Below are 21864 nucleotides of genomic sequence, written 5' to 3' on the forward strand. Positions count from 1 at the left end.
TTTACTTCTGGTACTTTACCCTCAGTGGGCACATAATCCATGCTATGGTTTATATAATGAAACTACAATTGCATATTGCATTTCTTTCTCTGTTACTCTGACTAGATGTCATAAAGTGTGTGTTGTGAGAACGTGCTGATTTAGATAAGAGTTCCTGATCTAACTAAAATGCATACTGGAAAATAGCAGACCAGATTCTGACGTATATGCCATATAATCAATATGTTGTATTGGGTCAATTTCACTGATATATTTCATCTTGTTAGTTACAAACAGTCATAATGAAAACAGCACATTTTAAAGTTTACAGAAAGACTTGAATTAAAATTTCTGGATATATCTCAACAATATTTCCCATGTTTTGGTGCAATGGCAAATCTTTGAAAAACTGGAGCCCTTCATTGAATGCTTCATATTTAATAAACTTGAAAAATAGCTCAAATATTCACTCTTTTCTATAAGTCTGTGCTTCCATTTGAGATAATTTCTTGTATGCAAGTCTGCTAGAAATAAATTCCTTCAGGTTTTGTCTTTTGTCTTTGAGCTTTTGTTCATTTTCACTTTTTTGTATTGGCCTTTGGTTTTGAAGAATATTTCATGGTACAGACTTCCAGGTTGGCAGGTCTTTCTCTTTCAACTCCTTAAAGAAATTTCCATAGTTTCTATTTAAAAGTCTACTATCACTTTTATTGTTGTTTCTTTGAAGGTAATGTGCATTTGTTTTCTTGCTGATTTTAATATTTGCTCTTTTCTTGGTGAGCAAAAGTAATTTGACTATATCATGCCTAGTTTTTCACTTACTTATTTTTTTAAAATCCTGCATGGAGTTTGCTGAATATCTTGAATTTGTATGTTGTCTTTTATCAAATTTGGAAAAATTTCAGCCCACTTTTATTTGAACATGTGACATTTCTCCTCCTTCTGGAATTCCAAATACACTTCTGATAGACCTTTTTAGTATGTCTCACACGTATCTTGTGCATTCTTCTGGTTCAGTTCTTCAATTTGTATATTTTTCTATTGAACAGTTTTCTAATTCACAAATCCTGTGTTCCACTGTGTTCAATCTTATTTTTAATTACCCAATGAGTTTTTAATTTGAGATATTATATTTTTTAGATCTTAAATGACAATTCAAATCATTTTTTCTAGTACACCATTGAAACATTTTAACTTTTCCTCCATTTGTTCCTCTTTTCTTTATCATTTAACATATTAATCGTAGTTATTTTGAAGACCTTGTCTACTAACTTTAATATTTGTAATATCTGAATCTCTTCCACTGATTGTTTTCTTTCTTGATTAATATTTATCATTTTCTCCTCTTTCACTTGTCTGGTAAATTTGTTTTTTACATTCTGAACTTTGTGGATGATAAACTGTAGAGGCTCTAGATTATGTTATCATTCTCTAAAGAGGGTTGTGTTTTGTTTTGGTAAGCATTTAAATTATTGAAGGATTATCTTGATTCTGCTGAGACTTGCTTTCAAGCTTCGTTACTATAGAACTATTGCACTTTTGCCCTTATTCTTAGAGAGTAGAACTTACTGCTTTTTTTTCCAACTTTACCGAGATATACTTGACATATAAAATTTGGTAAGTTTAAGGTGTACAACCTGTTGATTTGGTACACTAATATCTTGTAAAATGATCACTAGATCACATCACATGATTACTATTTCTTTTTGGGGGTAAGAGTATTTAAGATTTACCCTCTTAGCAACTTTCAAGTATATAATACAGTATTGTTAACTAAAATCACAATGTTGTAGATTAGATCCCCAGAACTTATTCATCTCATAACTGGAAGTTTGCACCTTTTGAACGCCATCTCCCCATTTCCCCTACCCTCAACCCCTGGTAACCACCATTTTACTCTCTGTTTCTATGAGTTCAGCTTTTTTAGATTCCACATATAAATGATATCATACAGCATTTGTCTTTCTTTGCAGCATAATGCCCTCACAGTCCATCCATGTTGTTTCAAATAGTAGGACGTCCTTCTTTCTCATGGGTGAATAATATTCCATTGTATATACACACACCGCATTTTCTTTATCTCTTCATCCATTGAAGAACACTTAGGTTGTTTCCATATCTTGGCTATTGTGAACAATGCTGCAATAAACATGGGAATGCAGATATCTTTTCAAGATCCTGTTTTCATTTCTTTTGGATATATACCCAGAAGTGGGATTGCTGCATCATGTGGTAGTTCTATTTTTAATTGTTTGAAGCACCTCCATACTATTTTCCATAGTAACTGCACCAATTTACATTCCCACCAATAGTGCACAAGGATTCTCTTTTCTGCACATCCTCACTAATACTTGTTATCTCTTGTCTTTTTGGTGATAACCATTCTTATAAGTGTGAGGTGATATTTCATTGTGGTTTTGATTTGCGTTTCCCTGATGACTAGTGATGTTGAGCACCTTTTCATGTACCTATTGACCATTTGTATGTTTTATTTGGAAAAATGTCTACTCAGTTCCTCTGTCCATTTTTAAAACGGACTGTCTGCATTTTTTGTTATTGAGTTGTATAAGTTTCTTATATATTTTGGATATTAACCCCTTATCAAATATATGATTTGCAGATCTTTTCTCCCATTCCACAGGTTGCTTTTTCATTTTGCTGATTGTTTCTTTTGCTGTGCAGAAGCTTTTTAGTTTAATGTAGTCTCACTTATTAATTTTTGCTCTTTTTGCTTGTCCTTTTGGTGTCACATCCAAAAAATTGTTGCCAAGACTAATGTTAAGGAGTTTTTTTTTTCCTTTTTTCCTGTGGTTTCTTCTAGGGGTGTTATGGTTTTAGGTCTTTTTAAGTCTTTAACCCATTTGATTTAATTTTTGTCAGTAGTACAAGATAGCTGTCCAATTTCATTCTTCTGCATGTGGTTAACCAGTTTCCTCAGCACTTATTGAAGAGACTGTCTTTTTGCCATTGAGTATTCTTGGCTCCCTTGTAAAATATTAGTTGACCATATATACATGGGTTTATTTCTGGGCTCTTAATTCTGTTCCATTGGTCTATATGTCTATTTTTATGCCAAGATCGAATTGTCTTGATTCCTATAGCTTTGGAGTATAGTTTGAAATCAGAAAGTGTGATGCCTCCAGCTCTGTTCTTCTTTCTCAGGATTGCTTTGACTGTTCGGGGTCTTTTGTGGTTCAATATATGTTTTAGGACTGTTTTTTCTAGTTATATGAAAAATATCATTGGAATGGCTGAAAAAGAAATAAAGAAAAGAATCTCATTCACAATAGAATCCAAAAAAATAAACTATTTAGGAATAAATTTAACCAAGGAGGTAAAAGTTATGTACACTGAAAACTGTGAGACTATGATGAAAGAAGACGCAAATAAATGGAAAGATACCCCACATTTATGGATTGGAAGAATTAATATTACTAAAATGTCCATACTACACAAAGCTATCTATAGATTCAATGCAATTCTTATTAAAATTCCAATGCTATGTTTTACGGAGTAGCCTTTACTCTTAGTGTATGGTCATTACTCCTAGAAGATTGTTCTTCCACAGTCTCAGCTGAAAGCTTGAGATGTTCACAAAGCTCTCTTTACTCTGTTGGGGTAAATCCAACATCTTCTCAGCATTCTGCAGCCTCTGAAATCTCTGCAGAGCTCTCCAGCCTCCCAGTGGTTTTTCTCTGCTAGGCCTTTTGGAATCTTACCCTGTAAACATGCAATTTAAGAATTAGCCAAAAGTTGTAAGGGGAATGTTTAAATAGATTTTGGTGCTCCTTACCTTTGAACCCTTCCTAGGTAATAACCTGTCTCCAAACCCCAATGTCTTGGAAGCTCCAAACTTCAATCTCTGTTTATGCAACCCAGTAAGAGTGCCACTCTTCTCGGACTTTATTTCTATGTGGCATAGCTTAGAAAATGTTCTCGGGGATAAATGTGGTACACTCACCTTCATGCTTCCCTTTTTTCGATGCCCAGAGCCCTGCGTTCATTATTAAACCATGTCTACAAACAGTTATTTTTCATATTTTCCCAGCCTTTATAGTTGCTTATGGTGGGAGGTAGTTTTCATACAAGACACTCTGCCATGACCAAAATCAAAAGACCCCACCAATATCCCTTATTTCCATGGCCATTCCTGGCCTGTGCCAAGGTCTCATATTTTCCTTCTTGTTTCTTGACCTTTCTCTCATTATTCGTAAGATTTAATTATTTTCTCTCAAGAGCAAAAGCATTCTACCCACTTTTTCTATGAATGAGTGACCTTAGACAAACTACTTAACTTTCTTGACTTTTACTTTATTCATCTAAAATGATGAATATAATAGAAAATGTTTCTTACAGTGTTGTTCCATGTACCAACTGCATCAGGGTTTTCTGGGGAGGATTGTTAAAAATAAGGATCCCTGGGATCCTTCAAGATCTTCTGAAACCGAATCTTGGCCAAATGGACCCTGCGGATTTGCTTTTTTACCAAGCTGTATGTTTGATCCTTATGTAGACTAAAGTTTGAGAACATTGTAATAAGGCTATTGTGAAGGTTAAATAAGTCATATTTTATGAGGCATCTGAACCATAAGTTCTTAATAAATGCTAGTTTTCATCTTACTATCTTCCACCGCATACATTTTAGGAAAATACTTTAAATAGGTGTACCAATATATACAATATTTTGAAGCTATTCAGAGAATAGAGTTATATAAATTCAAATTATTGTGGCTATTAATTAAAATACTTCATGATCCCGGTTTTTTTTTATCTATTGGACCACTCAATAAAAGAGAAGTTCGTCTCCAAACTTGATGTAAAATATAGACTGAAAAGTCTTTCAGTAGTCAAATCCGTCAAAATAGTTCAACCTTGTGAAATATATTGAAGGGTTACTATTTCTTCCCTCCTCCTTTCAGAAAATCTGAAAGAGAAACTAAAATTCAACGGAAACATACACAATGCGTGAAAAAATGGAGCCAAATACACTGCTGTTCTAACCTGTAGTTTATCAAAGTGAATTCTATTAAAGGAAGAAAATATCAGAAACTGAAAGAATGCAGTGAGGTCCAACTTCACAGTTCCACACAGAGCTGATTGTCTTAACTGTTGTAAGTGAATTAGAGGTTCTTAACATTCATTAAGGTAAAATAAAAATGAATAACCCCCTAAGTAATATCCTCCTCGGCTTAATGACATACAGAATCAATTATGTGCAGCATTCAACATGCATTTTTAGAAAGTTGGCTTTCTTTTTAGAAATGGCATCCAAGACATAGCTGCAAGGCAATCACCATTAATTACCTGATTACTTCTGTTTTAGTTATAACATAATTCTCACTGGAAATAGATTATACTGTAGGGAATTTAGGGTGATGATTAATGATGCATCTCCTGCCCCCGGTACAAGTTTGAAATCAATTGAGAAAATTTGCTAGATGGACAGGGATCAAAATTCTTGCCTTATTTTTAGTAAACACAGATTGGGAAAAGTTGCTTGGATCTATGACCACAATTGGGATTTCTACTACCTTTGCCCCAGTTGGAATAAGATAGCTGAAGGAGAGTCTGGATCTACCAAGTAGGTTCACTTACCCAGAATTGTTGCTCCACAACTGTTGAGCCCTATTAGTGGTGACTGAGAGACCCACAGACTTGCATCTAAAAGAAAATTTTTGGTCCTGACCTATATGTGCTTGTCTTAAGGAGGCAGGAGCACAATTCTCTACTCATGGGCAGGGGGATGAATAAAGAGAATGAGGTAGCACTTAAGTCATACGTGTTTGGTTGCTTTACCAAATATTATGACATAAACTTTTACTTTAAGGTCAAAGTAGGAAGTTGGGTGTAGGGATAATACTTTATAATACTTAGAAGGTTTTTTTAGGACAGAGTACTATACTTCCTTGTCCATCTCCCTGCTTCCCATAGATCTGTCCACTCTACTGCCTTCTGGAATTCTAAACAACTAAGAGAACTTAGAATAAGTTGATGATGACCATCAAAATACACAAATAGTAGTGCCTATATTACATCCCATGTTTAGATAGATTTAAATATACATATATAGAGATTTCTAAATCCCTCTTATATGTACTACATATTATATGTGTAACCCACATATGAGCTTATCTTTGAGTTTCAAATGAAGTAGGCTCAAACACCATCCTAAGAACAGTAGCAGAAATTCTGCATGTGCACGTATACGATTGGGTGGTGATGTTGGGGAGTGATGTCTGCAGCATCTGAGTCACCTCTGGTGCTGAGATCTTGCTTCTGATCAGTCAGTTCAATGTCTGGATTATCTTATTCTACCAAATGTGCTGTCCCCATTCCATAATATGTACATTGAATGCAACCTTTTTCTCCCATTTCCATCAAAACTATGAAGTTGAAAACATTCTCATGAGGTATTTTGGTGGATTCAGTCTTGGATGCTATCCTGGAAGTTTGTGAAGATGGAGATGGCTTATATAGTCATAAAAATAAGCTAAAATTGAATATTTGCTCTCCTTCTTATACAGAACTTTTATTATCAACACTATGTTACTTTTCTTTCTCTTCTTCTCCTTTCCGTTTTTTCTCTTCCCAATGTCCTCCCCCTGAGGAGTAAACTCTACCCCTCCCCAAATTATTTTCACTCTTCATGCAGTTTTCTCCAGCTCCTCTTCTGAAACTCATCTCTAGACCTTCAAAGTCAAAGCCATGGGCCGCATCCTTGTGGTCTTATTTCTCTGAGCCTCTGCAAGGATATGGGAGCAGAGGGACCGCATAAACATTTATTTTCCAAGTGATATGAACTACACCATAAGTAGTTAGAAGCAGATTCCACCTATTTTGATTTTAAAATTATTTTTTTCAACTTCATTATATGTAAATTGGATATCTATAGCTCTATCTATTATTAAAGGACTGTCAATTTCCACTTGCACAAAATTAGCAATAGCTCTATAATTTGATAAATGTAATCATAAGCCCCTAAAGTCTCCATAGGAATCTGATTGCTTATCTAGTTGTAAATATTTTCCCAGGCTACATTGTGTGATTTCAGCCTATCAGGATGCCTCACCTATATGGAACAAAACAGCAAAATTTCCAGAGCCTGCTTTGTGATTCTTGACATTTCTCCAACTATAACCAGAATTCTTTCTTTTACGTGGAACTGGTTTTCAGAAAGACATCTTTAAGGTAAATAAATGATGTGATCTTGCTCTAAGAGCAGGTTTTGATGAGAACATAGATGAGCAGGCTACAAAGACTCTGAACTCGTGAAAGGAAAGCACGCCATTGAGCAAGAAGTGAGTTAAGGAAGAAACTGGAGAGATGTGCCAAATTTCTCTTGCCAAACAATTTGGGCGAAAGCCACCTCCATCCAACTTGGTAGCATTTTTCAGGTAGGTTTACTCTAGTTCCTCTACTTCTGATAACAGAAAGTTTTCAAACACAAATCTGGGTTATATTTTCACTCAGTTGCTTTCAGTAAACATGTTCTTTCACTTTTGCATTTTACAGTTTGATCCGGAATCAATAATTTGGATGCAGACAGAGCAAACCAGTTAACTGAGAGTTCCTAAGGAGACTGTCGGAGTAATTTCCTCAAGTCCCTAGCAACTGCCCAGAAAACACGTTCTGTGTCTGAGAATGCTGATGAGAGGGTTCTCTTCTAGTCTTATCCTAAGCAGAATGGAAAAAAAGTTTCCTTTTGATTGGAGAAAAAGATTAGTGAATTTATAATATACTTGGGCAAGTTTCAACTTCCCAGGTGGTTAGATGCATCCCTTTTTCTTATTTTTTTTTGAGGAAGATCAGCCCTGAGCTAACATCTGCCGCCAATCCTCCTCCTCCTTTTGCTAAGGAAGACTGGCCCTGAGCTAAATCCGTGCCCATCTTCCTCTACTTTATACGTGGGACGCCTACCACAGCATGGCTCACCAAACAGTGCCATGTCCACACCCGGCATCCAAACTGGGGAACCCCAGGCCGCCGAAGCAGAATGTGCGCACTTAACCACTGAGCCACCAGGCGGACCCCCATCCCTTTGTTTTCGACACATATACCTAGAGATTACATGAGAAAAACAAAGAAACAACTTTGGAAATTTCTAACTATCAATGAGATTCTAGAAAGAAAACTAGAATTTTTTAATCAAATGTTGAGAAGTAGTTAACCTCAAATTAGCAGCTAAGAAATATGAGTAGCACAAATGCTTAAAATTCAAGATAAGTTTTAAAAGTTTTTCTAAAGCATCGTTCCCAAATAAGCATGATCCTAAGAATCACCCGGGATGTTTATTAAATATACAGAGCTGTGGGTTCTACCCCAGACCTGAATCTGACTGTCCAGTGAAAAAGTCCAGGAATCTGTGTGTTTAACAAATTTTCCAGCTGATTCTTATCAAAAGGTAAATTTTTAATACGCTTTAAAGGTGAGGGGTGCAAAAAATCTCTTGGCTGTGTCCCCCCCAAAATTAATTACCCCCCAAGATAAGATGCTGATACATATTCTCCCCTACAAAGCAAACCACTGTCACTGATTGGGTATGTCATATCCCTCAGGTGTTTTGAGAAATAAATCTAGGATGTCAGCCTCCACTGAATAAGATTACTATTAGGAATAGATTAAAAAAAAAAAACTTGAGGCTAGTGAGGAAAATTATCTTCCATAATTTTATTTTCCATGACATTTATTCTGAAGCATCACTGTTAAATTTAGCATCCCGTCTCTGCCTCCCTCATTACTTTCTAAACTCTTTGAAAGAAAAGACAGCTCCCTAGTCGTCTTTGCACCTCCAGCCCTAACGCAAGGTTTGATACATTTGTTATTGAATAAGTGAATGATTTAGTAAATACGAAAATTGCTATGTTAAACAGTTTTAATGCAAAAAAGAGACCTTTAGTGCATAAGGATGGAATATTCTTGGCGTGCATTCGTAAACAGCAAGCACATACCAAGCGAAAAGCATTACAAAATTGAGGCTCAAAGTGCAAAAAGGAAAGTCACAAGGTAACAGTTATATGACAGTGGCAATACGCATTTGAATCCATTGCTCAGACAAGGGAAAATTTCCCCAGCTGGGACTTTACTTCAAATTAACCTTAGTCTCCAGCAGCAGGAGCAATTATTTGGACCTGCATTTAGAGACAGGCAAAGGAAAGAGATTCTTCTTTTATGCCTCATTAGGCTACAGAATAAGTAACACAATACAAATGTCCCTGAAAGGATTAATGATACAGCTCAAGATAGCTACTATTTGTTCTAATTGGAAATACGATCATCGTTTCCTCTGATCTTCGGATCTGGGGATGAGCAAGGATCACAGCTGAACAGTAAGTAAAGAGGCAACTGGAGAGAGGTGAAATCATCCTGAACTCGGCTATTATCAGTTCATCCAGCACTTCTTCCCAATTTTCCACTTTCCTGGAAGCACTAGCCATGGGGCTGCATGCCGCGTTCCAGTATTATTGAGTGCTAAACTGTTATCCTAAAGACGTCAGTGCTTCGAGGATGTTAATAGAATCTTGCAAGGGGCCATTTGGAGATTATGTGAACTTAAGCAGTTGCGCAGACATGGGGTGAAATTTTTCTTAGCTGATGTGCTCCAATTCCTAAGAAATTCTCCCTATTTACTAAAAGAATTAGAGGGAAGGACTTGTTATTTGAGATAACCCATTAAATTTCAGATACGTGTAGGAAGACTCTGAACACAATACTATGACAAAAAAAGAATGCAATGTTGAGAAGCAATTCTCCTAATCTATTAGCTGTCCCTTTACTTTCTATCATATCATTCTGTTACGTAGTGGAGCATTTAAGAGTCCTTCGGAGAGCTGGATTGCCTAAGCTTCAAGCTTGGCTCCTGCGCTACCAGCTGTGTCACTCAGAGCAAGTAACTTAACTTCTCTCTGCCTCCGTGTTCTCATCTGAAAAATGAGGATACTGATATTCTCTGCTTCATAGAGTTCTTAGGAGAATTAAACGAGTGAATATCACAAAGTGCTGAGTTATCTGGTCCATAGCACACTTTCTATAAGTTAATTGTCATTAATTCTCTGCATAGCACCTAACACATTAATATATTTTTCCTGTTTAAGTTATTTGCTTAATTGCTGTCTATTTGATGTATTAGACTAGAATGTAACCTCTATGAAAGCAGGGACTTTACTTCCATTGATCAACATTATAACCCCAGAATTTAGACTAATGGCTGATGAGGAGTAGAGGGTCGATAAATATTCCTGAATCAATGTGGTAGGTAGAACCACATGAAATGCAGATGTTCAACCATTACTAAACTACGGAATAATGACTCTGAAGTTCAGATGAGTAGAATGAATACCATGGACTTGGGGACAGTCAATTTGGGCTCTCAATATAGCTAAGCCACCTAATGGCTATGTGACTGATCAGGTTTCTTCATTTTTCCAATTTATAGTTTGGAGGTGATATACACCTACCTCCAAGCGTTGTTATAGGAATAAAATAAAGGATGTATTTGAAAGTAACTTGCACACAGTAAATGAAGCATTTTTTCAAGAAACAAAGTAAATTCTAACATTATTATAGCACTTTAGAATTCCCAGAATGCATTTGCTAATTTGATCTCATTTGTTCCCTGTAAGAATATGAAGTGTTACAGATAAAAGAGAGCCTTATTATGTAAGGATAATTATTCATGACAAGGGAAGCTACTTAAAGCTGCAACAAAAATTTCATAGTATATAAGGGGCAAAGTTTTCAACTGAGAATTTACCTTGAAAAAAGGGGTTAAAGTCATGAAACTAATGTTTTTCTCATAAATGTAATACTTTGGTTATATTGACAACTAGGACTAATTATTGAAAGTAGTGAAGGTTTTTTTTTAAAACATGTTTTCTGGCAAAACCGTATAAGAGTTCAATGCAAGGTTCTTTCATGTTTAATTAACTTTTTTTTTTGGTGAGGAAGATTCCCTCTGAGCTAACATCTGTGCCAATCTTCCTCCATTTTGTATGTGGGATGCCTCCATAGTTTGTCTGATGCGTGGAGTGTGTCCGCACCTGGGATCTGAAGCTGCAAACCCGGGCCACTGAAGCGGAGTGTGTGGGCTTTACCCACTCAGCTGCGGGGCCAGCCCCTCATGTTTAGTTAAACCATGATCAAACACAGGTCACTTTTGACAAATAGTCAAGGTTTTATCAGTTTTCCCAAGGATATTTATTATTATTTTGATGTTCGAATCTTTCTCCTTCAAAATGCCTCCTTTGTCATCAACCTTGCCTTTTCTCTCTTCTGCAATTTCGAGCTGCCTAACTAGGCCAGATCCTTATATGTCAGTGGCTCTGAGTGTGATTGGCTCTGTTCTGTAGCACTACTATCATTCATTGCTTGAGATTCTGAAACTTTTCTGAGATTTACAGTTTTTTTTGGCAAGAGATTTCACGGCTAGAGATGGATATGAATCTTCGGAGAGAGTGGATGTGGCGAGCAGACTAATTTTATAAGTGACCAACTCATTAGACCATTAGAGAATATTTTCATGTTATGATGGCTTTTGCTTTCCTGTGGAGTCTCATTATTATGCAGACTCAGATAATAAAATTGAGATAATGAGGAGCTTCTATGTTATTACTATCTTCATTTTATATATTATTAAAACATAATTCAGAGAAGTTTAGTGACTTAAGGCAACACAGCAAGTTAATACTCTCCCCTAATCCATGTTCCTTATGCAAAGAGCAGATAAAATGGGGGTAAGAGTAAACCTATTTTCTCTTGGTTGGTAACAATTGGGTTCATGCTTTATTGTAATAGGAAAGAGTCTCTTGGGCCAGCTCTGGTGGCCTAGTGTTAAGTTCAGCATGCTCCGCTTTGGCAGCCCAGGTTGAGTTCCCAGGCACAGACCTATACCACTCATCTATCTGTGGCCATGCTGTGAGGGTGGCTCACAAACACAATAGAGGAAGATTGGCAACAGGTATAAACTCAGGGCAAATCTTCCTCAGCAAGAAAGAAAGAAAGAAAAAGAAAAGAAAGAAAGAAAGAAAGAAAGAAAGAAAGAAAGAAGGAAAGAAGGAAAGAAGGAAAGAAGGAAAGAAGGAAAGAAAGAAAGAAAGAAAGAAAGAAAGAAAGAAAGAAAGAAAGAAAGAAAGAAAGAGTTTCTTCACAGGCCCCATGTCTGAGAATTCCTTCTTGAGAAGATTGAATGGAATAGTGGAAAGATCTTTGAAGTGAGAATCAAAATTCACCGGTTCTAAGTTTAGCTTTGATACTGACAAATTGTCAAAAATCAAGTATGACCTGGGCAAGGAGCTTTCTCATTCTGACTTGGTTTCCTTAACTCTAAGACAAAGATCTTGAACTCATTTATCACTAAATCCCTTTCCATGTCAAGATTCCACATGTCTGCCTGTCACCTGCAATCCACTACAGGCCAGGAAGGCTATTTTATGCTGCTCTGAATTTGAACTCTAAAGTCTGACATAGGTGGAGTGTAACTGCAGCTCTGTGCTTTGCTTTTCCCCATAATTCTCCTTATCTTTTCCTTTAAGCCTCAAGTTTTCGAGCAGGAAGTGTATTACAGTCGTATGTTGCTTAACAAAGGGGATGCATTCTGACAAATGCGTCGTTAGGTGATTTTGTTATTGTGCAAACATCATAGCGTGTACTTGCGCAAACTTAGATGGTATAGCCTATGACACACCTAGGCTCTACTACCTTATGGGACTACCATTGTATATGTGGTCCATCATTGGTTGAAACGTCATTATGCTGTGCATGACTGTAGTAAGAACGTAGCCTCAAGAGCCAGACATACCTGGGTTCAAATACAAGCCCTGTGATATTAGAAAACTTCCTGAGTTTTGTTTCCCGTTTTAAAATTGGAGTATTAGACAAATGCTGGCTACCAGTAAGTTTTCAATTTGTTAATACACTTAAAATATTTGGTAAGTAGGAGAAATTCAGTAAGCATCATTTCCTTCTGTCCCCCTACCTTCTCCAAACACAAAGATGCAAAACACATTGGCTCTAGAGCCACCACGTTCCTTTCCCTGGAAGAACATAGAGATGCAAATTGTTAAGAGAAAAAAACAATTACTAATTGAAATGGGCTTAGATATCTACATTTAAGCAATGCTTACTTAAAAGGACACATCTAGAGACTGACATCAGCTGTATGTGCATCCACATGGAAGTGCCTGAACACAGAACTAATGTGATTATGTTGAACTCAGCATCTTTTTAGTGACTTTGAACTTCAGGCCATTGTTGGCTCTCTTGCTGACCTCTGAAAGCTTGGTGTTTTTATTGCCAAATACCATGTAGGGGATCAGATCTGCCTTTTAAAAGCTCTTCTTAGTGTTGTGCTATCTCACTTCTTTCAGACTGGCCAAGCTGAAGATTCCCATAGGTGGATGGGATGTTGGTCCTCTTGGCTGATGTTCATGGCTTCTTCTAGACTTTCTTTGGGAGCTCAGTTCCTATTTTATCTATCCACCTCCCTACCTATGCCTATACCTAACACTCATGCCAAATATTATTTTCTTGACATGGGACCTGTGTAGAATGCTCACAAATAGGTTTTCAGAGTGAAAAGTAAACCATTTACTTTAGCCATTTTCTGCAGTTATCTTTCAGAGTATCTTAATTAAATTCGATCTAATGAAATGAGTTCCTCCCATTTGCACCTGCATGTGATTCCTTTTGAGGAGATCCAAACAAAGTGGTTCCTATCCTCAGATCTCAAATTTCAGTTATTCAGAAAATGTGAAGTTGTCCAGCAGAGGGAATCCAAAGCCGGGTCAATCTCCAAGTAGGCCCCTGTTCCACTTCACTGTCTCTGTGACTGTCATTCTGTGGTTCTGGCAGCAGCCGAGCAGGGTTCTTTAGGCAGGATGTAGGTAGAAAGTCAGGCAGGAGTTATGCCTCTGGTCTGGCAATTGAGTGGTTTAGGAATCTGCTTTCTCTTCAAGGTTTGGGATAATGACCAGAAATCTAAAAGCGATCAGGAGTAGAAGGAGACATTAAGGATTGGAGAAGCAGATTCCAGAAGAGGTCAAATTGGAGTAGGAGGTGGGTTTTAGATACATTAGGTCAAGATCCAGGTGACCAGAGTACAGAGTCTGAAACCAGTTTGGATGGGAAGCTGTGTTAATCTAGGTACATTATTTCCTTTGTTGCTCACACGATTAGGGAATTTAATCCTAGTCTGTAATCATAGTACCAAAGAATAGACAGTAGCTCCTGATAGTGGCTGTTTTTCTGTTTGTTTTCTACAGCAAATGTCAAATATCGCCCACGATATTTTAAATGGTCATCCAAAGACAGGGCCATTTTCTTGTTTCAAAGAGACTTATCTTTGATACATCCATGGACACTAGTGTAGATCATTATTTAACTACAATGAGTGAGAGAGTCCAGAGAACAAAGATGGGGTTTCCTTCTCCTTTGAAAGCTGTGATCGCTGGCACAGACCTGTGGGCCCTGGCTCACCCTTTTTTTTAAAGATTGGCACCTGGGCTAACAACTGTTGCCAATCTTTTTTTTTTTTCTTTTTTCCGCTGTATTGCCCCAACCCCCCCCCTACCCCGCCCCCGTACCCCAGTTGTATATCTTAGTTGCAGGTCCTTCTAGTTGTGGGATGTAGGACGCCGCCTCAATGTGGCCTGACGAGCAGTGCCATGTCCGCGCCCAGGATCAGAACCCTGGGCCGCTGCAGCGGAGAGCGTGAACTTAACCACTCGGCCACGGAGCCGGCCCCCACACACATTTTTTTAAATTGAGATGATTAGGTTCAGATTGCTAAAAACATATCAGATCAAGCCATTTCTGTTATGAAACAATGTTGTTTTCCTTAAGCCATCACTTTCCCTTAGTTGGAAACTTTACTTGATCGATAATGACTTTTCTGAAAGCCATCAGTCCAGAACCCCATAGAGTGACTTTCGGGGCTGCTGGGCACTGCACATCTGTCACTCCTCTTTGACAATCTGCAAGGTGCGACCGCAGTATCTGTAGAGAGTGGATTAATAAGGCTGTCCTGCTTTGTGCGAGAATCCCCAAGGTAGAGCGGGAGGCTCAACACGGAGTCTGCACATGCTTAGCATGCTGGCCGGAATTAAACACCTCATTTGAAAACCAAGACACACAGGGAAGGAAATGGAACAAATCCCTTGCTTTCAATTGCATTGCAACTAGGACGGAGAGAAGCTTAAGTGTAGAAATCTGCCTGGATTGTTCTGAATCTAAATGGTTCACCTCTTGCAGGAAAGTGGTTGAGTTATTTTGATGTTTGAGACTAGCTAGAGATATCAGGTGTATCAGTCACTCTATTCTTGCATTCAACCCCTCATTTGCCAAATATCTTTTGGACACCTATTACGTGCTACGGATGAAGTAGAGAATAAGACAAACAAATCCCTTATCCTCATGGAGCTTACATTTTGGTGGAAATGAACAAATAAATGTAAATAACAATAACCCAGAGTAAGGCTGATATGGTGGTACCATAATGTCTGGCACCAGATTTTATGATGACAGTGATACAAAATGACCAGGGATGGCTTTTCTGAGGAAGTGCCTTTTGGTCAGAGACATGAATGGAGGGAGGGAGGAGACCTTGTAGATATATAGGGAAGAGGTTCCTAGCAGAGAAAAAGAGAACATTCAAAGGCTCTAAAGTGGGAATAAGCTTGGCACTTTGGGGACAGCAAGAAGATTGGTGAGACTGCACAGAACTTAGTGGGAGAGGGTGATGGAGGACAGAATAAGACAGTAGGAACGGGTAGCTCACAAAAAGCATGTTTGCTGGGGTAAGGGTTTTGGATTTTGTTCTAAGCATGAATAAGAAGGCAAGTGAGGACATAAAAAAGGGGGAAATAAGATCCGATTTACTTGTCTTAATATTATACTATGTGTAGACACAATAGTGGCCCTCCAAAGACATCCTAATTTCTGAGACCTGTGAAGAATATGTTACTTTACATGACAAAGGGAAATCAAAGTTGCAGATGGAATTAAGGTTGCTAATCAGCTAATCTTAAAATAGGGAGATTATTTTATTTTATCTGGATGGTCCTGATGTAATCACAGGGTCCTTAAAAGTGGAAGAAGAAGGTAGGAGATGATGTCAGAGTAATGCGCCGTGAGAAGGACTCAATCCTCCATTCCTGGCTTTGAAGATGGAAGAATGGGGTCACGAGCCCCAGAGTGTGGGCAGCTTGCAGAAGCAGGAAAAGGGAAGGAAATGCGTTCTTCACTAGAGCCTCCAAAAAGGAATACAGCTGAACAGCACCTTGATTGTAGCCCAGTGAGATTCATGTTGGACTTCTGACCTACAGAGGAGTAATACAATAAATTTGTATTGTTTCAACCACTAAGTCTGTGACAGTAACAATAGAATGTTAATGCACTCTAGCTTCTGTGTGGGAGATGAACTGTACAATCTAAGAGTGGAAGAGGGAGTCCAATTAGGTTGCTATTGTGATTTTATAGTCTAGAGACAACAGTGGCTTAGACTAGAGTGACAACAATGGAGGTGGTAGGGAGTGATCAGATTTAGGATTTATTTCCAATTGACAGAATAATTGAATTCTCTTGAATAATTCCCAGGATTTTGTTCTGAGTCTTTGAGTCTGAACAACTTGGATGAGTAGTGGTGCCATTCACTGACATGGGGAAGACCAGGGGGAGATGTGGTTTAGGAGAGAAAAGCAAGATTTCTGTTTTAGAAACTAAAGTTTGAGATTGCTTTCAGATATCCACGTGGAGATGTTGATTAAGCAACTGTATAAACTAGCCTGAAGCCCGGGAAATAGGTCAAGGCTAGAAATACAAGTTTGGAATGACACAGCTGCAAAATAGAGAAGACTTTTGTCTTAGATATTATGGTGCTGCCGTATCATCCTTAACTGCTTATATTTGAAATATTATGTGAGGAGAAAGGACAGTTCTATCTTGCTGAGACCATTATTATTTGGAGTCTTATGGTAGTTGACTTGATATCCTAATTAATCTCCCAAACTGTTCAATCACTTCATATTCAACCTATGAACTACTATTCAAATAGCCCAAATTAAGTCCAAGGACAGTAGAATCAACTTATTTTGTCACAGATTTGGGGATATAGCTGTGAATATTTCCTGATCGTATGTTCTCATCTATACTTGCCAGGACAAACTGGGTGACAAAAACAGTTGTGGCTTGAGGGGAGTAGTGGGTGTGGCCTTTATCTGCACAGTTGAAATGGCTCATCACAATGTTGACATTTGGAGCAGCCTGATGAAGAAAGAGATAGGGAGGATGCACCACTTCCTTTTTAGGACATCTTGTAGTTGCATACATCTCTTCCACTCAGATCCCATTGCTCAGAATTAAGAATATGGTCCCATTTATCTATAAGTGGATTTTTAGTCTGGATGGCCATGTGTGCAGCTGAGATTTTGGAAAGAGAAAGTGGATGTTGGGAGACAACAGTAATTCTAATTCCAATCTGTTCCTCTGGCCACCCTAATATTTGTATGCACCCTTCTTCCTGCTCCTAGAACACATTCACCCCTTCCTGAGGGTCACACACCAGCTCAGAGCCCTAAGCTTATTACATCAGCTCAAAGCCCAATATCTGCAGATGATGCATAGTCATTTCTCCTATGAGTTGCTGTGGCTGCTCGTGGCCCAGTGAACTACAACCTGAAAGACCAGTTATTTGATCGCTTACCAAAGTAAAGCAGCAGATTAGTAGCTGTATAGCTGCAATGAAAACAAACAAATACAACTGCCCAAAACCTCCCATTTAGAAAAAGGAAGAATTGGAGCAATGCAGCATTCGCTTTACAATAATGATCAAATATTGCTGTGAAGGAATACCCAAGACTCCTGTGCTGGTTTGCCAGAACCGCCACAACAAACTATCACAGACTGGGTGCCTTAAACAACAGAAATTTATTTCTCACAGTTCTGCAGGCTAGAAGTCCAAGATCAAGGTGTCAGCAGGTTTGGTTTCTTCTGAGGCCTCTCTCCTTGGCTTGTACATGGCCGCCTTCTAACTGTGTCCTTGCATGGTCTCTCATCCGTGCACAGCCATCCCTAGGGTCTCTTTTGTGCTTCTGAATTTCCTCTTCTTTTAAGGACTCCAGTCAGATTAGATTAGGGCCCACCCTAAGGGCCTCATTTTCAATGAGGCTTTTAATCACCTCTTTAAAAGGTTTCTCTCCAAATACAGTCACAGACTAAGGTACTTCATGCATAGGACTTCAATCTATGAATTTTGCGGGGGACAAAATTCAGCCTACAATTCCCATCCCTGGTGGTAGAGCAAACTCCTTCTTTAGCTTATCTGGCATCCCTGGTTCTGCTCTTTAAACAGAACTTTCTGGATTAATGTCCTCTCCATCTCCCTCAGGGCCCAGGTTAGAGTGAGGTGAGGGAGAAGAGGCATGTATTTGCCCCAGTCACAAAATTTAAGGGGGCACAAAAAAAACACAGTAATCAAGATAAAAATATTTTAATGAAATATTTTAAACAAACAAACAAAATGAACACAAAAGATCCATGATGAGCAAAATATCAATTTTTAATAAAGACAGGATCAATGTGAGTGATTTTTCCTTTTGCCTCAGGCTCCATTGTGGCTTCCTATGACTCTGCTACTGATCCTGTCATCATTAAAATTTTTGACATTTTATTTGTCAAGGGTTTTTTGCACTAGTTTTGACTGTTCAAAATATTGCACTGAAATATTATTTTTCTTGATTACTGGCTTTTTTGGCAGCCCCTTAAATTTTATACCTTGGGCCCGTGCCTCACTCGCCTCACCCGTATCCTGCTCCCTCCTTTCCAACCCCTGGCTTTTCCTTCTAAGAATTTTACTTTGTCCATTGTCCTCTTTCACTGCATTTGATGTGGACGCTGGAAAGGTTATCTTTCTTGGTGGCCAAACCACATCCTGCTGGTGCAGGTTCAAAGATCTATAGGTGTCTTAGTGTATAACAACCTCAGGCTTTAGCCAGCCAGGTTTCCATTCATTTGGTAACATAATTCCCTCAAAAGCCTACTCAATTTCTGGTCTATTTGCTTCCAATCAATCTCACAGGACAATAACAACAACCAATGGTCTCATGTAACATACTTCTTAAGCATGAAAATTTCAGTCTTTTATTTCCTGTCCTCTGTGCTCTGCCCACCTCCACACTGGTCTTTTTCTGCAAGATACCTGAGGCCGTTGATAAATAGACTTCAGTAGGAAGGAAATATCCTTAGTGTGATTTGTGTCGCTGTGACCCCTCCAATCATCTGGGAAGGAACACTTACTGGGAAGTGCTCAAGATGAGCTTGGGCTACAGGCTTATCTCCTGCTAAGTCTGCTACTTTAGACTCACCAGAGTAGAAAAGCTATTACCTTTTCAATCCTGTAAAGCTCTAAATATCTGGACCCTGCCCCAGGCCAATAAAAAAAAGAAAAGGCAGCTTCGTAAACAGAGCTGAATTTCCTTCCATCTTCACTTTCAAGTAGGCTAACTCTTCCTAGAGCTCAGCTCACTCTGTAGGGCTTTGTTGAAAGTGGTAAGAAGCCGTCCACATGCGTCGATATTCTGAAAAATTTCAGCACTTTCCTTAGTAGGCTCAGTTAGCAGGAGTTTTGATTTCCAAATTATCACAGGAGACATCATGGTAGGCAGCATAATGGCCTCTCAAAGATGTCTATGTCTTAGTCCCCAGAAGCTGTGAATATGTTACTTCACAAGGCAAAGGGGGAATTAAGGTGGCAGATGGAATTAAGGTTAATAACCAGCTGACCTTAAGAGAGGGAAATTATCCAGGACTCTGTATGGACCTAACGTAATCAGAACGGTTCTTAAACGTAGATGAGGGAGGCAAAAGAGGAGGTCAAAGTGATTTGATGTGAGAAGGACTTGACCTGCTATTTCTGGGTTTGAAAATGGAGGAAGGGGCCACGAGCTGATGAATGTAGGTAACTTCTAGAAACTGGAAAGTGTAAAAAAATAGTCGCTCCCAGAGCCTATAAAACAGAACACAACCATGCTGACCCCTTGATTTTAGTCCAGTAAAACCCAATTCGGATTTCTGACCTCTAGAACTGTACAATAATAAATTTGTGTCACTTTAAGCCATTAAATTTATGGTAATTTGTCACAGAAGCCATAGGAAGCAAATGAAGCATTTTTACCAAGTGTTTTGCTGTTAGGTTTCTAGCATACTTTTCGTATTCTTTCCAGCCACTGCCTAACCATTAAACCAATGTCAAATATGTTCAGTTGTGTTACATCATTACCCGACTTCTAGGTACTGATTCTGTATTCATTAGTACATTGCTTCATAGCTCTGACAAGACCCAAAATAACTGTGGCTTAAACAAGATAGAACTTGATTCCTGTTTTACTTAAGTCTGAAGAGAAGTATACCAAGGCTGATAGGGCTATTCCAGGGATTGGTAATGCAGGTCTCTCTCTTGTTCCTCTGCCATCCCTAGGAATTGCTTCCATCCACATGGATGAAAGAGATTCACCATCATTCTTTAGTTACTAGGATGAAGAAATGGGAAGTGAAAGGCACAAACCTTCTCTTTAGGGCCACAACTTGGAAGTTGCACATGTCACTAACATGCACATCCTATTGGTTCAAAATCAGCCACATGCCACATTTAACTACAAGGCAGGATGACAATTGCAATCTTTATTTTGGGTGGCCATGTACTCAACTACCATTTGAGGATTCTATTACTAAAGGAAAAAGGGGAGAATGTAAATATTAATTCCTGCTCCACACAGGAAGTACAGTCATATTGTGCAAAGAGGGGGTTGATTTTAATTTGGATTTCAAGTAGGAAAAAAGCTTATCTAGGAAAACTGGCTTTAAAACTCTTCCCATGGGCACTGGAATAGCATGAGATCATCAGAGAATCAGCGTTACTGTAAAGATAGTTAGTATAAGTATAGAATGTTCAAATAAGAGAGAGAGTTGCAAAGGTACATGGGCTAACAGGTGTGAAAATCAAGCAAAACTCCCGTGTAAAGACTAAGACTTCATGAAAAGCTTCTACATCAAGAAATGGACATCCAGGAGCAGACCTTGTGATAGGAGAACAACGTGGAACCTAGAAAGAAGACTCCGGATAAGACCAGCCTAGAGACTCTTCCCTTAGCCACTGTGGTGAAGAGTTATCATCAACCCCTCTGGTGAGGAGAAACCAGAGACTGATGCCAGAATCCACTGTGTATCATTTATAGATTAAACTGTAGATGGTTCTCATTCCAGAGTATAGATTTAGTTATTCTCAACAAATCTTTTTGTTATTTTTGTGAAAAATCCCAAGTTACACACCCCGCATGGATGTGGTCGTATGTAGTTACTTAGAGTAGTTAGACTGTACATATTAGAGACCAGATTCAGTTATCCTGAGAGGGAAAAAACAGGTGGGCAGCTCCCCTATAGAATTCTGATCAAATGCATTACCTAGGGAGCTTGACCTTTCCAAATCACTAACCAGTAGAGAAGTCATGGCAGATTAGGTCATTCTGATTTTTCACCCACAAAAGTTCTGACATTTGTGCTAAATATCATTGGTTATTTGCTCACTGTTCTATGAAATATCAACAATTCGAAAACATCTTAGAACTTAGAACTTTCATGATACTCTTGGCCAATGCTTTTATACTTTAGGTGAGGGAGGAAACTGATGCCCAGAGAGAGCAAGTGAGTTTCCTGTGCTAAATAGTTAGTTATTGACAGAATCACACTTGGAGTTTCAGTCTTCTGATTCTTATTCCACAGTTACATTCTTCATGTTATGCTTACTTTTCTATTTGATTCTCCCTCCTTCTTTTGAATGTTTTAACTACCCAAATAATACATGTGTTCATTATCTTTTTAAACGTTACATTATAAAGTCCA

The sequence above is a fragment of the Equus quagga genome, chromosome 16 (assembly GCF_021613505.1).
Source record: "Equus quagga isolate Etosha38 chromosome 16, UCLA_HA_Equagga_1.0, whole genome shotgun sequence".
Lineage (NCBI taxonomy): Eukaryota > Metazoa > Chordata > Mammalia > Perissodactyla > Equidae > Equus > Equus quagga.